This window comes from Pteronotus mesoamericanus, unplaced genomic scaffold (assembly GCF_021234165.1).
Source record: "Pteronotus mesoamericanus isolate MK-2021 breed Mesoamerican mustached bat unplaced genomic scaffold, CSHL_Meso_final contig_69, whole genome shotgun sequence".
NCBI classification, from domain to species: Eukaryota; Metazoa; Chordata; class Mammalia; order Chiroptera; family Mormoopidae; genus Pteronotus; species Pteronotus mesoamericanus.
Genome location: NW_026555237.1, coordinates 1277702 through 1301268, shown reverse-complemented (window position 1 = coordinate 1301268; position 23567 = coordinate 1277702). Strand labels below are relative to the sequence as shown.

The 23567-nt window shown below is 38.8% G+C and overlaps 1 protein-coding gene, 1 non-coding gene and 1 pseudogene across 6 annotated transcripts in view; 1 reads left to right on the top strand and 2 right to left on the bottom strand.

Annotated features, from left to right (window-relative positions):
- The window catches only part of NRP1 (neuropilin 1), a 153718-nt gene that overhangs the window by 18500 nt on the left and 111651 nt on the right, over positions 1 to 23567 (top strand). The window lies entirely within an intron of this gene.
- Positions 6108 to 6295, bottom strand: LOC129077801 (U2 spliceosomal RNA). Its single transcript, XR_008529908.1, has one exon. It is a non-coding gene; the product is annotated as a U2 spliceosomal RNA (small nuclear RNA).
- On the bottom strand, positions 7125 to 7906 carry LOC129077754 (C1GALT1-specific chaperone 1-like; annotated as a pseudogene).

Here is a 23567-nt window from a genome sequence, read left to right as displayed (position 1 = left end):
ACTGGGGAAGGTGGATAATGTGAACTGCATTAGAGAAGTTAACATGGGGTGTAGCCCCCTAAGAAGGGTGTAAACATATTAGTTCATATCACTGGATAAATACCAGGCCCCATGTCTCGGTGCAGCCACATTAAGACGCGACCCTGGAGAAGTGGTAGATGAGCCAGCCCAGTATCCCTGTGGTGGGGCATTTTCTGAAATGGACAGTTATGGGCTTCAGCTGTTCCTGTAACTGCTGCTCCCTTGACACCTTAGTCACCACAGCAGCGTTTCCTAAGCATGTTTTAAAACCTTGTGTCACAAGGGCTAGTGCCAACCCAAGAGGAGGAGACAAAGAAGTAGCAGGTGTGTGGCTACCTTGAGTTTTTATATTTCTCTCTTGTCTCAGTATCACTCACACTGAGTTCTCTGGGATGTTTCTAAATGTTTCTGTTATCTCTCTAATCTAGAATCCCAGGGCACTCCCTTATTCACACATCTCTATAATTTGACTGCAACCAGAGAACAGAATAATTTACATGCTCAACTCTGTGTTTCTGGTAGGTAAAAGACTGACTGAGCAGAGGCAGATATGCTGCCAGATCATGCCCTCAACTTATTCCACTTTGGGCCATGCCTGTGTTGACCATGGTTCCCTCAGGAGGCGTGGCTTCATGTGTAGTGCCTCCAAGAGCTCATCCTGAACCTGAGTTCTAGCAGTGACCCAACCTCTAGGAAGCTGTGGGCTCCAGCGTGTAATCTCTCTGGGCCTTCATTTCCTCATCTGTGAAATGAGAGGGATGGGTTTGCTTTAAATCCTTTTGTCTCTAATGTAACAAGGTTCTGTTTGTGTGGGGAATCCTGTTGCCATAAAAGCAAATTTCAAAGGTAGATTTTCTGCCCGGTTTGAATGACTGAGCCCAGGGCCTTTCTCTGGCCTTTGACAAGAAAACTGTTCAGTCCCTTGTTTTCTTTCTTCTTTCTTGGATCTGAGCTACATCAGCTTAGCCCATATCCTCCCTGCCTTTTGTAACATAGCACTCTTCTATTTTTCTACTCATTTTTTTCCTCTGAGACACATATTTTATGTCAGTTTTACACCCTTAAATTATATGACATTTTAGACTCTATTTTGGCAACTTTTATTCCAAAGAATTATCCACTTTTTCACCTAGACATTAATCTTCCCCATTGACAGATATGTTTTATCTAATTAGTAATTTAGAAGAACTAAAAATGTGGTCCTCAGAAGTACTTTATTGTTCTGCTGTTGTTGACTATAATACTTGCAGGCATTGGAAATTCTATGTACGAATGAGTTGTTAGTTCTTGAAACCAAATGAGCCACAAGCCAAGTTCAAGGTGTAATTTAATGGCAGTTGACAACCCATATCTTGACATACACTTGGATTTGATCACTAACGCAGAGGTAGCTTTTACCTTATCTTTTTGTTCAACATAGATCGTTAAAATTAGATTTTAAAGCATAGAAACTACATTGGAAAAAATTCAAAGGAATGACAGCAGCAATTTTGTTAATGAACCACACTCTTTATGTCTCAAAGGCAGCATAAGCTATGTAATAAGCTATGTATCTATTTGTAAAACAGTCTAGAGTTAAGGAGCTTATTCAGATGCCATTGCAAAAATAATTTTCTGAAATTGTGGTCTATCAACAGGAGATAAGATGGACTTTGTTGTTGCCTGCTGAGGCCCATTATGAATATTCTGTTTCAGAGCAAATCACATGTAAATACAATGCTCATAGTTATTTATTCCCACAATAGCATTTTGGCAAAGGTGCAGTTTCATAATTTGACTTAGCATTGATAGCACACCATCATTTCCTAGCTCTTTATAACCACTAGTTAATTCATACATCCTTGGGAAATTATTTGTTTATACCAGACCCATTTTAAAATGAAATTACCAAATGTATAAAGATAATGCAACTTGCCAAAGGCTAACCAGGGACAGAGATGTGATTAACCTTTGGTGTCCTTTCCTTCACACATCTGACTAGGAATTTCTGAACACTTTAAACATAGGTGTGTTACCAATAAAGATTAAAGAGCTATATTAATGATTCTATTACAGGCAGGAAACTTTGTTGAAAAAATATCTAAGTCATTCAATATTTAAATGTAAATAGGACTTGGCATAAATGATCATATTAATTGTACTTTTCTCCTTTTTAGTTCTCCTGAGCCATGTTTTTGTTAAAACAAATGATTAATGGGTAGATTAGTATCTAAAGTTGTTTAGCTGATTCCCAGCATTAATTGAGAAATGTCTAGTATTTCTATACACAATGATAAAAAGAGAACTGGAACTGTCATCCCTCACTGTTGTAATTATATCTTTCCTGGGATTGACCTTGAGGTTTAAACTATTCATGTTTCTTATCAATATTTTTTTAAGGTTTGGCTTATATATTGATTGCACAGGCCCTGAGATTGAGGGTGAACATAAGTTCTTTGTTAAATATTCGTCACAACATACACTTAGAAAAAATATACATGGTAATAAATTTATAGCTCACAACTTGGAAGTTGGTGTAAATTCAGGTATTTTTCCAAAAAATTTTGGATACCAAAATTCTTTCCCTGAATACCCCAACTGTTACCAAAACCCCATTTATTCATTCATTCATTCATCCATCCAAGAAGTATTTATTGACCACCCACAATGTGTCAATTACCATTCAGTGATAAGCAGGAAACAAAATAAACATCATTCCCTGTCCTCATGGTACTTACCTTCTAGAAAAACAGTGGGAAACAAAAGAGATCTGCTACATCTGGAACTATTTTTGTGCTCTCTCTGCCCTTCCTCATTATCTTCACCTGGGGGTTCCAAGGAATGGCCCCTTGCTTCATTCAGACAAGATGCGTATAAAAATAGTCCGGCTGAGGCAATTGTTGGCTAAGCATCAAGTCTGCTCCTGGTTGCTGGTGCTGCCTGCTTGCAACCCTCTGCTGGGGTTCCAGACCCTCTATGATTCAGACCTCAGCTGAGCTACTCTTGTTTCCCTAGGTCACCCAATCTCCCTGCACACCTGGTATCCACTGTCTTGTTCTAACTTTAGGTTTTGCCTTCTTGGCCTATTATTATAGGTCCCAGTCAAACAACTTTGACTCCTTCAGGACTTGAGTGGTTTTGGGAAATAGTAGACATGGACAGAGGGAATATGTGGCTTGCAAAGCTTCCCAGGATGGGCAGCGGTTGCTTTAAAAAGGATGTGTTGGCCAGAAGTCAGCTCAGTAGGGGATTCATATATAGGAATCTCTCAGTGGGGGACTAAATCCAGTCAGCTCTGACTTTTTAGAGTTCATTTATCATCCTAGCACCCACTTTACCAGCACTTCAAGTGACACAAATCAAACAGAAAGGATGTAAAGAAACTATAGAAATCTTTTGTACCTCATTATTTCTAGCCAAGGTATAAAAAATAATAGTTCTTCAATAAAAATATTCACAACTAAATAAATGTTACCATCCCATCTTCATCTTTTCCCACAAAACACCTCCATGCACTTTCTGAATGTGACTAGTGGCATAAGAAATAGAAAGAGACATTCTTAAGGAGACTTCAACAGAGCTTGACCAGTGAGAGAATTTGAGGGGAGATGGAGACTGGGACATTAATGATTAAATCACCTCCATGGTCGGACCTGAAAAACCAGTAACATAAATAGTAAAAAAAAAAAATCACTAGGTCCCATTTCAGGCATTTTGAGATGCTTTTGAAATATATATACAACATTCTATAGCTTTTAAAGTAAGATGATCAATTTCAATGCTATGAACAGCAGTTAAGGGAAGAGAACCAGAGTTAACTTGTCAAACCTGTTCTGTAGCCCTGTCAAGGATGGCAAATATGTTTGCTATCACAGTATACCTCTGATAGATTGGTGGTACCTTCTGTACTACACTTGAGAAATCTCCCTGAGAAGGAGCGGTATCGTTGACCGCTCTGCCTGCTGTGGGCCTCAGGGAAAAGAGGCAGCACAGGCGGCCACAGACCCACGATCTTTAACCCATATGCAGATGTGCCCTGTTTTGGGAATGGGCTAACCATAGAAGGGTAGAGAAGAGTTTATTTGGAACAAACACTTTTGTTAATGAAATAAAAAAGCATGCATATTTATTTTTCTTGAGTACAGATATCAAGAGAATTTTAAAATATCATTGTTATGTAAGTCTAATGACAATTTTTAGATTAGTTTCTTTGTATTAAATAAAGTCTAATGTGTGTATTCTATAGTTACCTTTTAAAAATTCAATATTGGCAGATTTTTAAGAAAATATTATTTTTATAGTTCTAAGTAAAACTTTTCTCTGAGATTTGGCAAATCCCATATTCTGTCTTGCACAATCGGCCTTTTAAGGAGATACGTATGGGCACTGAAGCTGCATATGTATGATGGAACCATGGTGTATATTTTTCCCTTAAATAAATACTTGGAAAAAATAAGAAAATAAGTAACCCATAATCCTACCACTCACAGATAATGCTATCTATATTTTCATGTATCTTCTTTAGCCTATTTTCTTTACATTTAGAAGTATACATATATTTTAAAAAATTGAGTTGATTTTGTAAACATGCTTTTTATCCTACCACTTTCTCTTAAATTTACATTTAAAGAATTATTTAGGACCTCAAATAGTCTTTATAACATGACATTTACAAATCACATTATCATTTCAATATAATAATTTTAATAGAAACTGCTTAGGATATTTAAATTGTTTTCAAATACTCAAAATTGTAAGTTACTCTGAATAATGCTGAGGTGAACATCTGTATGCATCTTTATGATTCTTTGAGAATTTCTTTTGAAGAGGCTTGTAGAAATGTGGTTCCTGAACTAGATAACAGAACAGTATTAAGACTCTTTTTTTTTCAGATTTTTATCATTCATACTTCAGTCAGTGAGTCTCACACTTCTGTAATGTGTTACACCTGTGTTGTTCAATATGGTAGCCACTAGCCATATGTAAAATACATTCACTATCATGATCAATTTCCACTAGACCTTCATTCTTCCCAGTTCTCCCCACAAGTAATAGAGTAGGGTTAGAGTTACAGTTTTTGACTGTTGAATGCATGGTGAACAAATCTGTAACCATAACCTCAGTAATACTATTTTCTATGTTACAGAATCTGATGTTATCTACAAGACTGGGTATAAATAAATTCAAAGAGACAACATGCTATTTAAGACAACTAACATGTTATAAAGAAATACTTATGTATAAAAATATAATCAAGAGCATCAATTAGGTTTAAAAAGCAGTTGTTACCTTAGCACCCATTAGGAAATCAAACAATGGAATGCATTCACTGATGTGTTTTTTACAACTATACCTTGATACACTTATGTAATTGAAGGTGATAAATACAGTAGAAATGTAATATAGTGTTGTTGGGAGCACTGACTGGGTGTTAAAGTCAATGAGATACTGTTTATCATTGGATTCCAATTGAATATGATTTGCTCTGTAATAGTTGCATCTGAGACCACATATTAGGGTGTTTGATAAAGAGGTTTTCTTATTTTTCAAAATTAATAACCATTTTATCCAAAAGTCCCAATAAGGAAAATTAGATAAATTAAAACAAATGGTTTTTACACACTACTCTGGTCAACAATTTGACACCCAAAGTCCTCTTGAGGAAATTCTCTTTCTGGTTTGCAGGAGCTGTGGGAGACCATTAACATCATGAGCCCAGTTACAAGAAACGTTGATCTCTAAAATGTCATGGTCTCACACCCTATAGGTGCTCATGATCTGACTTAAAACAACACACACAGGCCCAATTATAGGACAAGTCAGTTCCAAGCATTTCACCCACTTACAAGCACAGGAGCTATTGTATTCACCACCGGAGAAAGCTTCTGGGTAGTCACTGAAATTAGACAAATGACATGGTAACCCAAGGTGAATAGTGGGGTTAAGCCTTTGACACCAAAAACAGTTGGGTATGGTGCGGCCATAAACATGGGGGAAATTTCAGAATTTTAACAGGTAAGCAAAAACAGAAAGGCCTCAACTAGTTCAGGTAAGTGAAACTGCCTGATTGCCAAAAGTTGTTTGTTTCGTTTTGTTTGTTGTCCCTGAGGCGGTGCGCCATTCCCAGAGGTGCCACATTTACCAGGCCAATGACCGGCAAGGATGGAGCAAGCTCCTGTTCTACCTCCCTGCTCCAAAAATCCATGTACTATATTGTCCTCAGAGGATGTATCTGATGTTAAACTGATAAGAACAGATACCTAAACTTGATCTTAGCCAAAGGCTGAGACGTGATCAAAAGAAGTTTTTCAAAGGAAACTTCCACAGAACTCATTTGCCCAAGAGGAGTATATAAATATCAACTGATACAGTTGTACCCGAGCCACAGCTGAGAGCTTGATTAGCTGGGAAACAACACAGTTAAATGACATTGTATTCTTCATAGTTATCACTCCAATTTCAGTGTCTGCCTCATGAAGTACAGGAGTTACACTGAAATTGTGTATGCTAAGGAATGCCACTGTGTTAGCTCCCAGGAAAATTATTAAACTCTATTAAGTAATTGTCACTTTTTTCTCTCAAGGTTAGATTTCAACTTCCATTTTTGTGTTGGTTGGGAACATTTCCTTTGTTGCTTGGTTATGTATTTTGAGAAAGAAAATTCATTGGCACTTGCAGAGGCTTAGAACATAAACCAACATTAGAAGTAATGGAAACACAGCTGAAAGTTTTTCTTTAATCAGAAGTTCATAACTACAGATTTATTTGCATATCTTAGAAAGCCAAAAAGATGTTAAATTTTGTAAACAGTCAACAAAAATATGTCACAGATTTTAATGTTCATAATTTAGAATTTACCACTTAAATATATTTATAAATATATGCTTTATTTGCAAAATTATTATTCTTAAAACATTTCTTCCAACATGTTTGAAATTTTCATATATGTTTTAAGGAAAAGAACCCACCCTATTTAAAAGTGTACTACTAAATTTTAATGCGTGATTAAACCAGTGTCAAGAATGGAAAAGGAAAAAAAAGAAACATAATGCTGTGTTAGGTATGTAGTTGTTACCACAATAATAACACATGTCCTATAAAGTGATCACATACATGCTCTTGTTTCACTTCTCATTGTCAGAACCATTTGGAGGTAAGAAAACCAATGTGTCACTGAAAATATCCCCAAATGCCCTAAGACAGTACACCCCATACATCATCACATGCATTTGATTAGGAGTCAGTCCATTTAGAGTAACAGCCATATCTGAACAACACCTTTCTACTACCAAGTTGGGTTGATTAGTCATTGCCTCTTTAATAAAAAACCCAGCAGATTGGTATGAAATACATCTTTTTCTTCAAAATCTTCTTCATTTTCTGTAATCCCTCCGGCATATTTCAGGCAGGCTGCTAGCTGCTTATCTTCAGATACTTCCAAATCATCCTTCCCTGTTCAGGACACTTTTCAGGGATACTGAGAAGGCTGTTAAGTCTTTTCATTGATTCTATACTTAAGACAATTCCTCCTTCCACATTCACATATTCAAGGTCTCCAGATTTTACAGGTGGCCTAGGGAGAAAGATTGTGATGGATCCTTTTTTTAACAAAAAATACTTTTAAGTTTTCAATATTAGCAAACATTGAGGGGTGTGCAAGGAAGAACCAGTTGTACTGGTCTCTGTATTTATCAAAGACATATTTGTAAGCTTTTTTCATCATTAGCCACATGTCATTTTTTTTTCCATGTTAATTGACTCAAACACTTCTAACATTTTCAGAACTGAAGAAGTCCTCTTTGTCACAGTGTTTGATCCAAGTCTCCTTCACTGCAGCCCAAAGACTCACATCCTCAGGTTTTACAAGGATGATACCATACACCGGAAAGCTCTTACTGAGCTCCATGTGTTCATTCTCTGAAATTTTCAAGATATCTTCTTTATTAGGAGCTTGTGGGTGGTGATGCTCATGGAGGTACATTCAATTTCCATAACCAATCCTAACGTGCCGTAGCACAGTGACCAAGGCACAGAAAATGCTTCCCAGGATCACACCCTTGAAAAATGAACTGCTTTCAGGAAGCATTTTTTCCACATCTAGAATGACCCAGGAATGGGAGAAAGCGTGGCTGCGCATGGCTTTGCTCTCACTCGCTTGCTCCTTGGTTGTGCTTCTGGTTGGGCTGCCCTAGATGTGGGTGGTGTCCTCTGGTTGGTTTTGCTAAGAGTGGGGAGAGCCGGGAAGTGGACGCCATGAAGACAAGGCAGCGGGGCCAAGACTCTTGATATAAGTTGCTGCCATGCTTGAGAGGGTAATTCTTGGGATGGGGAAGTTGATGACATTTACTTTAAAACCACAACTACATTTCCAAAGAAATTGATGTTTTTAAGACAGCATTGATATTTAAAATCATGAGTTGGCTCTTTCTAAAAAGGACCAGGTGGTAAATATTTTAGGCCTCCTTGGCAAGACAGTCTCAATCTCAACTGCTCAGCCCCTCCAATACAGCGTGAAAGCAGCCAGAGACAATAGGTAAACAAATGAACATGTCTGTGTTCCAATAAAACTTTATTTACAAAAACAGGCAGTTGGACAGATTTGGTCTGCAGGCCCTAGTTTGCCAACACCTCTCTTAGTTGAAGATTCTGCTCTTCTGTGAATTTATGGTTACCAAGAATTAGAAGCTGTGCTTTGCTGGGTTCCCTTTATGAAAATAGGAGCTTGTGGGCTCGTGAATACCTAGGGAGGGGAGTAAATCTACTTTTATTACAAAGCAATTTTGAGTGAACTAAGCATGGAAGCTATGAATCAACCTGTTGTTTCAACACATGCATGGAGAAATCTTTAAAGTTAGACTTCTGTTTGCCCTGATTGGATGGCTATACGTCTGCCCTGCATCTTTTCTTAGTGTGCTTTCTTGAGAAATTCACTCTGATTCCCACAAAAGTACTCACACCTACATGTACAAACTTTGCTCAATATTGATTCAGTCAGGGGCTCCGTCGCTCATTAATTCCAGCATTGCTACAAAATTCCTGGGGAAACAAAGCTGAAGCTACAAGGAAAAAAAAAATGTTTTGAGAGATAGCATTGTTCTCATGAAACCTACCCAATGGAGAATGTTTTCCCCAGATGTTAAACATACAATTGTTTTTCTCCAGGTGACCCTTTGTAGAGCAGCTAAAAGGCATCATTGACTACCTTTAAAAAAGGTGCAAAACACAAAAAGAATAAACCAAATATAATCTCCTAAATAATGCTATTATCTCATAGATCATTATCAATTAGCTATCAAGGAAACTTGTAAATTGACCACAGGGATAAAACATGTTTTAGCATATTATTTTAGTGGTTGTCTACCTCCCTCCCAAAGGTGCTTTGAATTCAGAATTTTTGTGGTAAAATAGAAAATGAAGGAAGTTGTGATCAGTGACTGGTGGAATCTTACTTAGGTGTGTGTGGACGCACACACATAGACAGACACACACACAGACACACAGCCTTCTGACCCCAAGAATACAAGGTAGCCACCTTGGTAAACACACCTCTGAGTCCAGCAGTGGTTTCATGCCCATTGTTTCTGTCTTTTTGATTTATGCTAGAGAAACAATGGCAGAAACAATTGTCTCTGCCAATAATAGATGTATGTTTGCTGGTGAGCTAAAGCAAGTAACAAAGAGTTGGGGGAAAAATGGATTTGACCTTAACAAATTAATATGAACAATAACTTTGCTGCATACACTTGTATAACAGCTGCAGTTACAATTTTGATTAGAAATACTTTCTCACTTAAAGATCCCAAGTTGTGTTCCCATCATAAGCTTTTGGGGATAATACACATTTTTAAAGATATGTAGAATAACCCTGGCTGGTATAGCTCAGTCGGTTGGAGCATCGTGCCATAGACCAGAAGGTCACAGGTTCAATTCCCAGTTGGAGTGCATATGAGAAGGCAACCAATCAATGTTTCTCTCTCACAGTGATGTCACTCTCTCTCTTTCTTGCTCTCTCTCTCTTTCCCTTCCTCTCTCTCTAAAAGCAATGGAAAAATGTCCTCAGGTGAAGATAAAAAATAATAATAATGATTAATTAAAAAATAAAAATGTGTGGAATGTTATATACACACATACACTGCTCAGTAGCTAGATGAGAAAACAACCACAGATTTATATTCTTAACCCTTCTTTTTAATGAAGGAAGAAACTAGAGTTTTAACAGTGAGTGATTTGCCCAGTGAGTGGATGTATGATGCAAACTCAGTTCTCCTGGTTCCTCACCTATTCGCAGTTCCTCTTCAGCCATGTGTCTTTCCTGTTTGTTGTCTGTTCCAGGTGGTACATATTAAGGAGATAGTGCTTTGGAGTATACACATCCCTTTTCTTGCTAGTCCATCAACGGGTTCATAACTTACTCTGTATCATTCTGAAGGATAGAGCAGAGACCAATGGGTAGAAACTATTGTCCTAATTCACCACAGCAAACCTTCTACTTTCATAAAATATGATTTTCCAAGGCATGTCCAGATTCAATTTTGAGTTATTTTAACTTGAAAGATTGACACATTTTAAAATAAAATGGTTTTAGTATATTATATGTGTTTGCACAAATGCATCACAACACATTACATTAGTTGTTATCCCTCTAAATATGAGACAGTAAATCTTCAGAATGAAATTACCAATGAAGTCACCTGAAGTTGCTTTTTCCCACTATTCTCCCAGTCCTGTGGATTGAGACATTGTAACATCACAATGCTCACTAGTAGATTGTCAGAATACACAATCATGGTATACATTGTTTCATGGAAAAATCACTGTTCAATTTCAAGAAATTTATTTAAATATTTGCATTATTTTAAATCAATCTGGTTGTATGGATGCTTTTGCTTTTTGGGGTTTCATGGCTTAGACTCAAGGCATATGGTTTTCTACTCTATTTATACTCTGGAAACTCCCTTTCCCCCAGAAGCTTTCAATCAGTGCCTGATGTCATCTGGGAGGGGGGCCCTGCATTTCTAAAGATTCAGACCTAGACTGAATTAGGTCCACAAATAAATGGACATGAGCAGATTGCGTGCCTACTGGTTTAGATGGAGTCATTTTCATTTCATTCCCCAGAGCATATAATGAAAGGCACAGCTCATCTCAAAGCTAAGTTTGCATTGGATAGTGGCACTGAGACGGCTGCTGAGGGAAAATCATCAGGTAGCAGAGTTCTGGTGCCCCTGGGTGCTAAAGAGCAAACTGACTGAGGAGTCAACAATCGGTTAGAAGAAAATATTCCAGCCAGGAGGGGTCTTGTAGAGCAGGACAGAGATGGTAAACAGAACCCTCTAGATGACAAAATGAACCAAGGTTCTCTTATCATGGTGTCATTCTCTTTCTCCTTCTCATCTTAGCTTTCTCAATTTTTTGCAGTAATGATATATATATATAGTCCTTCTGGGAGTAGGTGTCCATTCAAATAAAGAAAAGTAAATCAGTGAAATAGGCCAAATGGAGGCCAAGAACAGAAAGTACTTTAATGAAAACATGTCTCAGGTCAACTCCTAAACTAATTATTATGATGTGTTTCAGCCATTTTTAACTGTTTGGCCTTTGTTTACATGTTAACCAAATTACATTTGATTATTTCCCAAGAACAGCTAAGTAATTCACAGGAAATATTTGTTCCCTCATGGATTTGGTTGAATCCCCCAATATAGATTCATGGAAAAACAGATTCCCAAAATTTGGGGAAAAATCATAATATCATTTTTTTTATCACCATGCCAATATTATTTTGGGGGTGTATATCATATGCCAGTACCACAAAGGGTATTGGGCATGGAAAGATGAATGATGCTTTATTTATTGTCCTTGGAGGTGTTACAGTTAATGGTGGAAGCAGAACTTGTAAACAGAGATACTGAAGTTTAAAATGGTAAATGCTATAACTGAAATATCTTGGATGTTTTCTAAGTTATTGCCCAGTTCGGTTGTATGGGCAAAACTTCACGTTCTTCCTGCCACCTTCATCACATTTAATACTTACTTTCTTCTCATTAACCACCAATCTCTGTCTTCAGGCCACTGTAGCTGAACATCCATTCAGTTACTGACAAATTTTGGCCTCATCACTTTACTTTTCTGTTATACTGATATAAAGCCCTAATTATCAATAGGAAAGGGAGTAATGTTGAGTTTAAACATGAAACTGTCATTGACCTCTTAGTACCTATGGAGTATGGAAGGAAGAGACAAATAATTATACTATAGTGCCCTGGATTTTTAAGTTTCTAATCTATTTCAGAAGATGGAGTTTGTCCTGATAATGAGGTAGCAGATAAAACAAGGCTGGTCCATGAGTGCCAGCTGAGTGCTACAGAGAAAAGTGTGCTGATATTCAAAGCACCCTTTTTTTGGGGGGGGGCAGGTAATTTTTTTAAAAAAGAGTGAGTTCTATAGATAAGACCAATAGAGGAAAGAAGGCCTTTTAAAAATGTCTGTTTGTTTGTTTGTTTGTTTTGGTACATTTTTATCTATTTGACCAATTCAGAAAAAAGACAGCTGGGTAGACTTAATAGCTCTCACACTTCACGCTTAGATATTGAGGTTCATAGGTGTGATTACATGGAAAAGAATGCAAAATATTGTGGCTGCTGAGGGACAGACTTTGACTGAATTTGATAGGTTATAATAAAATTACAGGGGAAAGATTAGCTGCCTTGAACAAAGATGTACTCAACTGTGAAAATACGAGCTGTGACTATGAAGTACTAAAGTTGACTCCAAGAATAAACAGAACCCAAACTTTTACATGGAATTATGCCTCCAACTAAAAAGTCATCAAGTATACTTCCATTTCCCAAAAAAGTGGCCTCAGGCCCCTTACTAACCACAGGATAAAAGCAGTCTTGTTTAGATTTGTTATTCTTTTTTCCTACCTTTGGGGTCCCCAAGGTTGCCCAAGCACCTCACTCAGCTCTCCTGTTCACTTTCTTCCTCTGAACTTGAGTCTGATCGGTGTGCCTTCCCTGCCTACTCACCAGAAGGGGCTCCAACCCTGGGCTCTTGCTCAGGGGGATAGCCTTCTGTATTTCTGGCCCCACCTCCTGTCCACAAACACAGTAGCTGCAATGTATTCTTCCTGCACATTCTGTGAAGCCCTTGGCCTTCTGGCAAGAGACTGGGCATTTGTGTCATGGATGGCTAGCAAAGTGCTCTCTGAGAGAGGCTTTCATCTGGAAAGTGCTAATGACTGAGAATTTGGGGAAAATCCTTATCCAAGAGCCATTTTTTGATCAAGGAGGGGCCCTTCGCCTCAGAGGAAATCTTTCCTGTTTACGGACTTCTGGGCCTTTGAAAAGCCCTGGCAGGCTGTGTGGGCCAGGCTTCTTAGTTTTTACAAAAAGGGACCAAACAGGATGAGACCAGGATGGAAACTGCGTATCATAGGAACTCAGAGGGCAGGAAGTAACAGCGTAAGAAGGAATTCTTAATTAGAAGTATAATTGGAAAGATTTGTGGTTGGTGCATAGAGGATAATGACATTAAAACGTGTAGTTTTTGTGTGTGTGTTTGTAATAATAAAGCTATTAGCTGGGCTTATCTTCAGTTCTGCTTCCTTTGTCACGTTATTCTTCACTTTGGAGAAATCTGGAATATATTTTCTATACAGTAGACTCTGTGCTAAATATGTTTGGGAGAGAAGACAATCAAACTTCATTCTATTATTTTTATTATTATTATTATTATTATTATTCTGTATGTGAAACAGAACCTGAGAAAGACTTTGTTATCCTGCACAGAATTAATTATTCTAGAATTACTAATTAGGAGATTGAAAATAGGAGACGTATGTAAAGGGTGAAGTTACTATTCATTATGCTTTTTCTCCATTTTGTCTCCAAGCATGAGTCAAATGTTTGTGGATCTTTAGAAAACATGGCTGAAAAATTAAGCATTACTATGAAAGGAACAATTTTTCTTCAAATCTTTGTGTGTGTTGTGGTGGCACTGGAAACCCCACTAATGGAAAAGGGACTTTCCACAAACGCCCCTCTAATTTTTCAGTCCCTCTGCTAGCACTGCCCAGCCTGCCTGTGACCGCTGAGCCACACCCGCCCGCCATCTCCACATTGCAGGGTGAGCGTGATCATCTGTTCCCAGACAGAAGTCAGGAGTAACGTGCTTTATAATTGCAGTCCTGTGCCAACTGGAGACTAAATTGTCATCACCAGATGGCTCCATGTTGCAGAAAATGTTCTGGGGCCGGGCTCTGCCTTAGCCCCCTGTGACTGGCCCCAGCAGGTGATATTTATGGACTGTTTACAAGTTGCGCACATATGGCATTCTGAAGAGGTTTGTAACTTTTATACGCTGTCATCCAGTTTATTTGTTTTATGAAAACCCCACTTCAAAGGTCAGCCTTGTTCTGCCTCCTTCCCTGACTTCAGGCAGAAGGAAAAATCCTGAATGCAACCTTAGAACAGAGGAGCTTAACAAGCCATCAAATGTCATGTTTCCCTGACACGCTGTTCGTCCCTTCCCCACTGCAAGGGTAACCCAAGTGAGAAAGGGATGGCATCCCTTTCCTGTTTGAATGATGCAACATTCATGTTCTATTCAGTCAAAATGTCTTCCTGCTTGGACTTGGTTCAGCTTATACGGAGGAGAGGATGGGGGAGCCACACTGGAAAAGAGTATGGTCAGCAAGGTGGGCCAGGTCAGGCCATGGGCACACACTGCCACGGCACACCTTGCTTCGAGATGCTCTGGCCTCAGCTGACACAGACGAGCAGGAGGGAGCACTTCGGAAATCCTCTCCTGGCCTTTTCCAAAGCAGACTGTTAGAGCTCCCACCTGAGGTGGTGACAGTGTTGAACCTGGGACTAGTTCTCCTTGACACAGGAGCACTTTGTTCTGGACATTGACTTATTTGATTTGTCCAGGTGGACATGTGAAGTGTGTAGAAATTTTATTGCTGTTAGGACAATGAAATTAGAGGAAGGTGTTTTCTTGTCCTTTTGAAAGTTATTGTAAAGAAGCGACATGACTTGGTCATTGGGAGCATATCCATCCTACAGGTTTGAAGGAAAATCCAGGCCAAAATGAACACAGGGTATCACCATGGCAGTGAAGAAAGGCAAGGGACAGGCTGTACCTGGAGAACTGTGAAGGCTCTAGATGTCATGAAAGTCAAAGTCTTTCATCTTGATTTGGTAGGAAGTAGAAGACAGCAAGAAGTTCAGGGCATGAGCTTTTTCAAGTGAGTTTCCCAAGTTACATAGGTGACCTTTTCCCTCTTCACTGTTTCTCTTTAGGGCAGTAGAGAGCATTTAATGACTCAGGGGTCATATATGAAAAACTAGGAGGCCCAGTGAGTCCCCTAAATTTCCACAGCTGCTCTCAAGGCAACCAGGATCTCTCATTCTCAGGGATTCTCAACCAAGCACATGCCTTGGCCATTTTTATATGACCGCAGAGTCAAATGCCCGCAGCCATTTTTAAAAAAACATCTACACATTTCCTGCCTCAGATATCCCGAGCTAAGCTCCTGGGGACAGCACTCAGACAAGGATCAGAGGCAATTCTGTGAGCAGAATGGACTGAGACCCCTGTCTCATTCTCAGGCCTCAGACCCCTAGGCTTCCGTGCTATGCCAGGGCTGCAGGGCTAATGGGCAGGGAGAAGGGTAGTTCTCAGGGAGGAGAAGCACAGCTTCATTCTGGGGGCGTTACAGCTTTGTCTCATCCTTCAGAAGAAGTGTGGCATGGTCCACAGATCCTTAATTTCAGGTCAGGCAGACCCAGGGCCAGCCATGTCCTCTGTGACCTTGGGCAATAAAACGTAATTAAGCCTCATTTCTCTCAGCTATGAAGTGGACCTAAAAATAGTGGCTTGTGGGGTTATTGAAGTATAAATTGAGATTATGCGGGAAAAGTGCGTAGTAAAGTCCCTGGCACAGGTAAATGCTCATGAAGAGCAGGCAGTAGCAGTAAAAAAAGCAGTGGTAGCATTTTGATTAGTGGGAAGAATGTAGAATTCATATGTTCAGGCAACATTTCAGCCGAGGCCTATAATAATAACAGCAACAATTCATGTAGTGTCTACAGTGTGCTTGGCTGTTGTGTGTACATATAATCTTTAATCCTCACAAGCACACTGCAAAATATTATCTCCATTTTATAAAAAAGGAAACAAAGTATGGAAAGGTTAAAAGATCTGCTTAGGAATACAGGACTCAAAAAGTGGCAGAAGGAGGGATCGAAGCCAGGTAACCATCATGCCCAGCCAGATCCTCAACTATGGGATCTGTGCCCCTGATCAGGGAAATGAGACGCCGGAGTTCCTGTCTGCATAACTGGCACTACTGTGGTTATTTCCTGGGGAGCAAATGAAAAGCACTTGGGATCTTGGAGATTCAGGCACTTCCATAGGTTAGAACAGGAACCTGGCCCTTCAGCACCCAGGTTGAAAATCCCTGCAGCATTTCTCAGAGTAATGAGGGCCCTTGAAGAGTGGACCAGGGTCAGCACAGAAGGGTGGGGCTGGCTGTGTGCAGGCAGTGCTGTAAGGTCCGGTGAGGCAGAGGCCTACCTGCACCTCTGATTGCCAGGCAAGTGAGACCCCTTCTCCCAGGGTAGAAATAAGCTCATGTGACTTTCATATGCTGTTCCTGGCGCCCGTGCTGACAATAGGTTCTCTGGCAAGTTCCTTTCACCAATTGAAAAAATATTTCCAGGAGATCCCAGTATCTTGAAAACCGGCTTGATTCCATAAAAAAGTGTATGTTAATGCCTGGCAAAATGAACAAGATTAATGTAATAACTGAATTTCACCCATGAACTGAGGTTGATAAGTATACTATTAACAGGAAAATGCAGTGCTCACTTTCTGAGAGTACTGTAATTTCTAGGAAGTTTTTCTTAGAGCAGCATTCAAAAGTCTGATTTTTTTGTGGCCAGGAGGCCATATCCCATCTGTCTGCAGGATCTCAGGAAATCACCAGAAATGGCACTTTTGTTTTTCCTTCCCCTCCCTGTGCCCTCAGGGCCTGCATAATTTAGGACAGTTAATCCCACCTTTAAGCCCGATGAGGTATACTTTGACCATTTGGGATATAAGGTAAGAAATAAAATTTGCAGCGATCCCAGCAAAAATCCAGAATCCTTACTTATATTTCATCTAGATCTAAAGAAACTGAGAAATTCATAGCAATGGCCTTAAGAACATCCTCAGAGAAAAATGTTAACTCATAGCTTACAAATGAAATATTTACCCTTTGAAAGTGTGCTGCTGCTTTTAATACAGACTGTGACTGGAACTAGATTTGCAGTAAATTACATCCATCATTACAGATAGCAACGTTTAGTATTTAATTGGTATTACAAATTGTGTGGACTTATAATTTGTGATTTATATTCAATTTGTAGCATATCTTAAGTTGTGCTGAATGAAAGACTTTCTTTGTTTAAATTGGATTATTAGGATTAAAATAGTAATTCTATCTGGACTCTGGTGGCCTGTTGCCTTCCAGGGAACTCAGTGACTTGCCTAAACTAACCTCGATGTGCAGCCCTTCCAACACCTCCAGCTCTAGATTAAGACGGGGACCTTGTGCCACCCCTGGGGTAGTTATTGCTCCAGATCAACCCTCCACAGCTTTCCTGTCTGCATCCAGGCCAACCGAGGGAACCAGAAATATCCTGTCCTTCTCATTAAATAACAAGTTGCTTCTGAGATTTCCAGATAGATCAGGCTGGCTTGGTTATAAGGAGCAGTATTAAGATAAAAAGAGAGCCCTTTTCATCAGTTCACTTAAAGTAACTAAAAGGAAAAGGAGACTGAAGAGTTCCAGAACAATCAAAATTACTAGTGAGGTCAGTGAACCAGGAGGCAGCCTGCCTTCAAACAGATCTTCCTGTCTGGCTCTGGGTTCCTGTCCTGAGGACACAGCTGAAAGAAAAGAAATCTGTTTCTCAGATATAAGGAATATACTTCTTTCTAAAAGAAAAACATTCTCATGGACCTTTGGTGTTCAGAATTATTCCTATTATAATTTTACTTATTACACAGATACCAAAAATTATTCATACCTTATTTACGCTTCGTGTAGAATAAATAAAACAATACAAATGCACACATTAATCCTAACATAACTACAAAACCAAAACACTCTAATAACAACATAAATTTTGATGTGATGAATGATGGCATTTGGTAGAAACAAAATTCCAGTTATTGGGTAACATAATCATAGTAAGATGCGTTTGCAATTTAATGCTTTACTTGTTATTAACTTAATTTCCTTGAGTTTCAGCATGATTGACAACTTTTTTAGCCATTATCACTGTTTGCTGGTTTTACATTTTTTAAAAATGTAATGGTTTTAGCCACTGATGGCTTAAGTTAATGGTAGATTAATTTAATGTTCTATTCCAAAATAATCATGTTGGAAGAAAACCCTTTTAAGGAAAAGTTCTTCACTGCCTATATATGTCTAAAGTTTCTGCTAATGAACTCCTCCTTATTAGTTTCCCAATGACTAGACCATGGTGCTAGCCACCAGGATGCCGTTTCCCTAGAGTTCAGGTGATGACTTACCTCTCCTACTCTCTGTGTCTGTTTGAATGACTGGGAAATATTTGTCCACACAGGGAGCGACACTTTCATATGGTCTGCACTTGACACTTACTTAGCTAGAAGCACAGATACATGTGTATCTATCTTGGTGACCCAGAATATGTCTGCGTTGCAGTTTTTAAGGGCTAATCATCAAAAGAAAAACCTAACAATTTAAAATTCTTCGGTAACTCTGTGACATTGAAGAATGACCAGTTTGAGACGCACTGTCCACATCTGACAAGTTAGAGAGGGTATCAGGCTGGTCAGAAGCACTGGGCTATAATCAGAGGTCTTGCTGAAAGCAGAGTACATCTTGACTGGTTGTGAACCTTAGAGATCTTGGTCAGTCCTCTTGGGTTGCAGACAAAGGCCCAGGGAAGTAAGTGACTGACCAGGTATAATTCAATTGAGAACTCCACCCTTCTGATTCCTTGGCCAAGGCTGTGCTTGTCCCCACTGCCTGCTTCAGCCCATGGTTCACTCAGGCAGCTTAGCAGATTGGCAGCATGGCACTCATGAAGCAGTACTTGTTCCATGTTATTGTCATTGCTCAGATACGAATTGGAGATCAGCTCTCTCACAGCTTCACGTATATAAGGTACACCCTTCAGGATTTCACAAGAATGGCAAAATACTTCTTTTCTTCCCAATTAACTTTCAAACACTTTTTCTTCCGGACCCTTGTATCTTCCAGCACAGTTATGAGAAAAGGGTTTTGCTGAAACGTTATTCTGAAAAAAAAAATCAAGCCCCAGAAAGGAGTGGATTACACATTAGTAGGAAGTCAGATGCCACATCTGACTTTTGCTACATCCTCCCATCCTACAGACTTAGCCCCCAAACTAACACTCACCAAAGCATCGAGATATCTAGTAATCTCACCATTACATAAAATGGCACATGTACAAACAAATCCATAAGTGATCAACATCTTCTACTGATAGAAACACACTGATTTTAACTTGAGTTTCCAAACGCCACTTTGATTTTATATAAAAAAGTTTTACTTAGTTGAACTTGCTGACACATAGCATTTTCCAATGGTAACATGAAGTAAAGAATATATTCAGTTGGCATCAGCAACTTCTTTGGGTTGTCTGAAGAAAGAACATTATCCATGCTGCAACTGTGACTGATAAAAGAATGCACATTGTATATGGCCAAGTGAAATTTATTCATTCACATGGGTGATAAGTCCATAGTATGGTAATAGTGCCACATCCTCATATGGGAATCAGCTGTTTTGAGGAATTTTTGTGGATTTTGAGTGTGTATATACAGTTAGCAGTATCAAGATTCTTCCTTCAAAGATAATAAATATGTTTTCTGTTTCTTATCCTTGGCGGATGCTGAGTGATTATATTTTAATAGAGGAAGCACTGAATTTGGAAGAGGGAACCCAGAGTCTAGTCCTGACTGGACTTAGGGAGTGATGTGACCTGTAGCAGACCACACTACTTCCTAAGGGCTCTGTTTCATTACCTGGAACATTTTGGGGTCAGAGAAGCCACCCTCCAAATCACCCTCTGTGATTTTTGTTCATGGTGGTTTTTCTTGTTTCCAGCACAATGAAATGAATTATGTGTGATTAAATACACCAGCACCATTGTAAAGATGTGATAGTCCAAACAGGTTGTAAAATTCTAAGGAAGCACCCTGTTTCTGTTTTCCTCTGCACTGGATGCCAAGATAGCTACTAAAGATGTTAGAATTTAAGTTTATTGGTCCAAAAACCTTCAGGGAAGGAAAAGCCTGGGAAAAGTTCCTGTCTAGATTACTGTATTAAAGTTTAGAGTTTATAAGTATTTCTTATGTTGTCTAAAAAGAAATAGAGAATCTGCATGCTCTGGGATAAAAATAGATTGTTATTTAAGTATATGTGCAAATATACATTTAAATAAACTGAAAAAAGGAGAAGAAATGATCTAAAATTGAAATGAGACAGATTAGAAACTTCTGAAATTTTCTTTAAAGTAGTGGTTATGGAATAAAAGAATAAGTTATTCGGGAAGCTCTGGAATTTCTTTGCTGAGTTTTAAAAGTAGGACAAACATCTACTCCTCAGCCTGAACTGGGATAGGCTGTACACATGAACTCAAGGACCCTGGCCAAGACCTTCAGTGTGATGACTCCTACTCAAATGATCAGATGCCTTTTGAGGATCAGGGTCAAAGTCAGCAGAGTAGCAGACGGAAAACTTCCTTTCCTCTCTACTTTTATTTGTAGTGAAACATTAGCTAAGCCCATCAGAATATTTGAAATACATAATTTTTTTGAGTGAAGATCTTTAAAATCAATTTGCTTAAAGTTCAAAAATATGCTAGAAATATGAATGCCCACACTTGTAAACTTCTGTTCTCCCAGAAAAATCAGGAAAGTAGTAAATATATGAGAAGGTTTGCCTTCTTCACTGATGACAAGTGGAAGAAAATGTTTTAAAAAATCTATGGAAAAGAACTAGATAGTCTGAAGACCTGCATCTTTTGATGCTAAAACCCTGTGATCTCAGGTAACTCCATCTCTCCGTCTTAGTTTCTGTATTATTTTTTTAAAAAAAAGGAGACTGATCATTATGCTATTATGTGCATATATGACATGTAATTATATAACTTCTAAATTTTGTCCCCATTTAGTTGATTCTCTGCTTCCACAAAACATGGTGTAACCTATGTTTTAAATGCTTATTATGAATGAGTTTACAAGGTCTTTGACTTTTTGTAGAATTCATGCCAACACTATCTCTTTAAAGGTCACATATTTGTATCCCACTGAATTTTTTACTGCTCTCCAGGTTTCTAAAGCACAGTTCTGTTTGGTGACATGCTGTGGTTGCTGTTGTTCATAGATGTCTGGAAAAGTCCTGTCTCCAGATTACAGTGGCTTTCTTTTCCCTTACCCTCAAGCAACACATGATGGAAGAAATATGTGTATGTTTCTGTTCTTGAGAGTCAGAGCTGCCTCAAGCATAAAATTCTTAACCCTCTCCTTTAATCCAAATGCAATTAATCACAAAGTAAGTGTGAACCATGGACTGCATAGCAGTGGCATTGTGGGAGTTAAATTAATATTGAGAACCAGATTGCAATAGTTAAGCCTGGGATCTTAATTTGTGCCAAGAAAAATGTCAAACCAGGCTACCAAGGTGCCTTATTCTTATTGCCCAGATAATAGCTGAAAATTTGAACTTAGCAGTTTTATGGACTGGTTTGTATCTAAAAAGCAGGCAGCTTTTAAAAGCCCTGAATAAAGGTTGTTTTCTGTGGACACCTACGGCATGACTATTTATAAAAGTACCCAATCATTTTTCCCTTCCTGGAAGTGCTATTGGCAGAAGAGGACTTGGTATTTAATCTATAACCTGCCATGCGCTGCACCCTACAGTGGCAAAGCACACACAGAGCCAGAAGAAAGGGATCAAGAAAGCATTAAAAATGTCAGGCCACAAGACCTTGTTTAAATTATTAGGTGTGATGCCGTCTTGCATTTAACAATGGCCTGGCACACCTAGAGGCCCCACTTCCTCCCCACTCGCTCTGTTTTGATGGGTTATTGCAATTTGTTCTGAAATTGAATTTCAGTTTGTTTCAATGGCATTTTTCAGTAAATAGGAGTGACTCTGGTATCTCGTTTGTGAATCTTGATGTAATAATCAGAGGTAATTGAAGCATGCCCAGGCCACTGAGACTTGTGACATGTTTTTAAACAAGTATTGACCGATAGGAAACTAACAACAAAAACTGGAAATCAGACTCCTCTGAGAAGGCATGCACAGAATACAGGATCTGTTGCAACTGAACCAAGTTTGACTTAAAAAAAAAATGGTTTGTTCAAGTTTCCTTACCTTCCCTGAAGGAGTTTGGGTGCAAGTTACTGACAGGCAAGGTTGTGACCCAACAACTAGGGCTAATCATCTGACGACTGGAATTAATCATTTGTCAGTCCTGTGGTTTAGATGAATCTCCTTAGTAAAGGAGTGCACAAAGTCAACTTCAAATTCAACATTTTATGTAAACTAGCACAGACGAAGAATCCTTTTATTTTGTAAACGAATCTTCCCTAGACAGATAAGATGTAATCTTTTGTATTTATGCTCACGCTTATGTCAATATATGTACATATCGGCATATTCCATACAAGTATTACATACATCCTTACTTGCAAAGTGCCTGCTGGACTTACAGTCTATTTTAATGCAAGTTAGATACTAAAAAGAAAAAAATACAAGAAGAAAACCTGTAATTTACCTCTCTAAGCCTGTAACAGACAGAGCTTATTGGAGCAGGACAAGCTGCCTTCCTCAGCTCTGGATTTAAAGCCCAGTGAAAAGCATTTGAGGATAAGAATTTGAAATTCAAATGATGGAGAAAAAAGTCTACAATGTTGGCTTCCACAGATACTGACCTTAAGTAGAGATGGAGGTAAATTTTACATTCACGCACTGAAGAAGAGAGAATAGATCCTGTATAGTGCATGCAGATTGGTGGGAAGATGAAGCCTGAGAAACCTTAGATGCCTGTCCTGTAATTGGAGAAAGTGGGGAGTGGGGGATGGTGATGGTGCAGGGAGTGAACACACAGGGAGAAAGTAATTCACAGCTTCATTTGCACATGTTTCTAACACACACTGTTGTCAGTTGGATTAAAACTATGTGGAGCAAATTTCTTTAAAAGATAATGAACTACAACTCTTTAACATACAATTCAAAAAGCCTAAATGTCACCCTTCTCTAAACACTACGAGGGATTGCAGAAAAGTAGAGATCTAAACATTTTCTAAGTAGAAACCTTGGAGACATCCAACTGTGGAAGCTGAAACAGATCAGACTGACATAAACACCAAGGGATTCATAGATGTAATACTCATTATCACTACTCGGAGTTAGGTGCCTAAATCCCAGAGTGCCTAGAGGAGAATATGCCCGTGTTTGGTGTGCCCTTTTGAAGAGGTGTTGTTGTCAT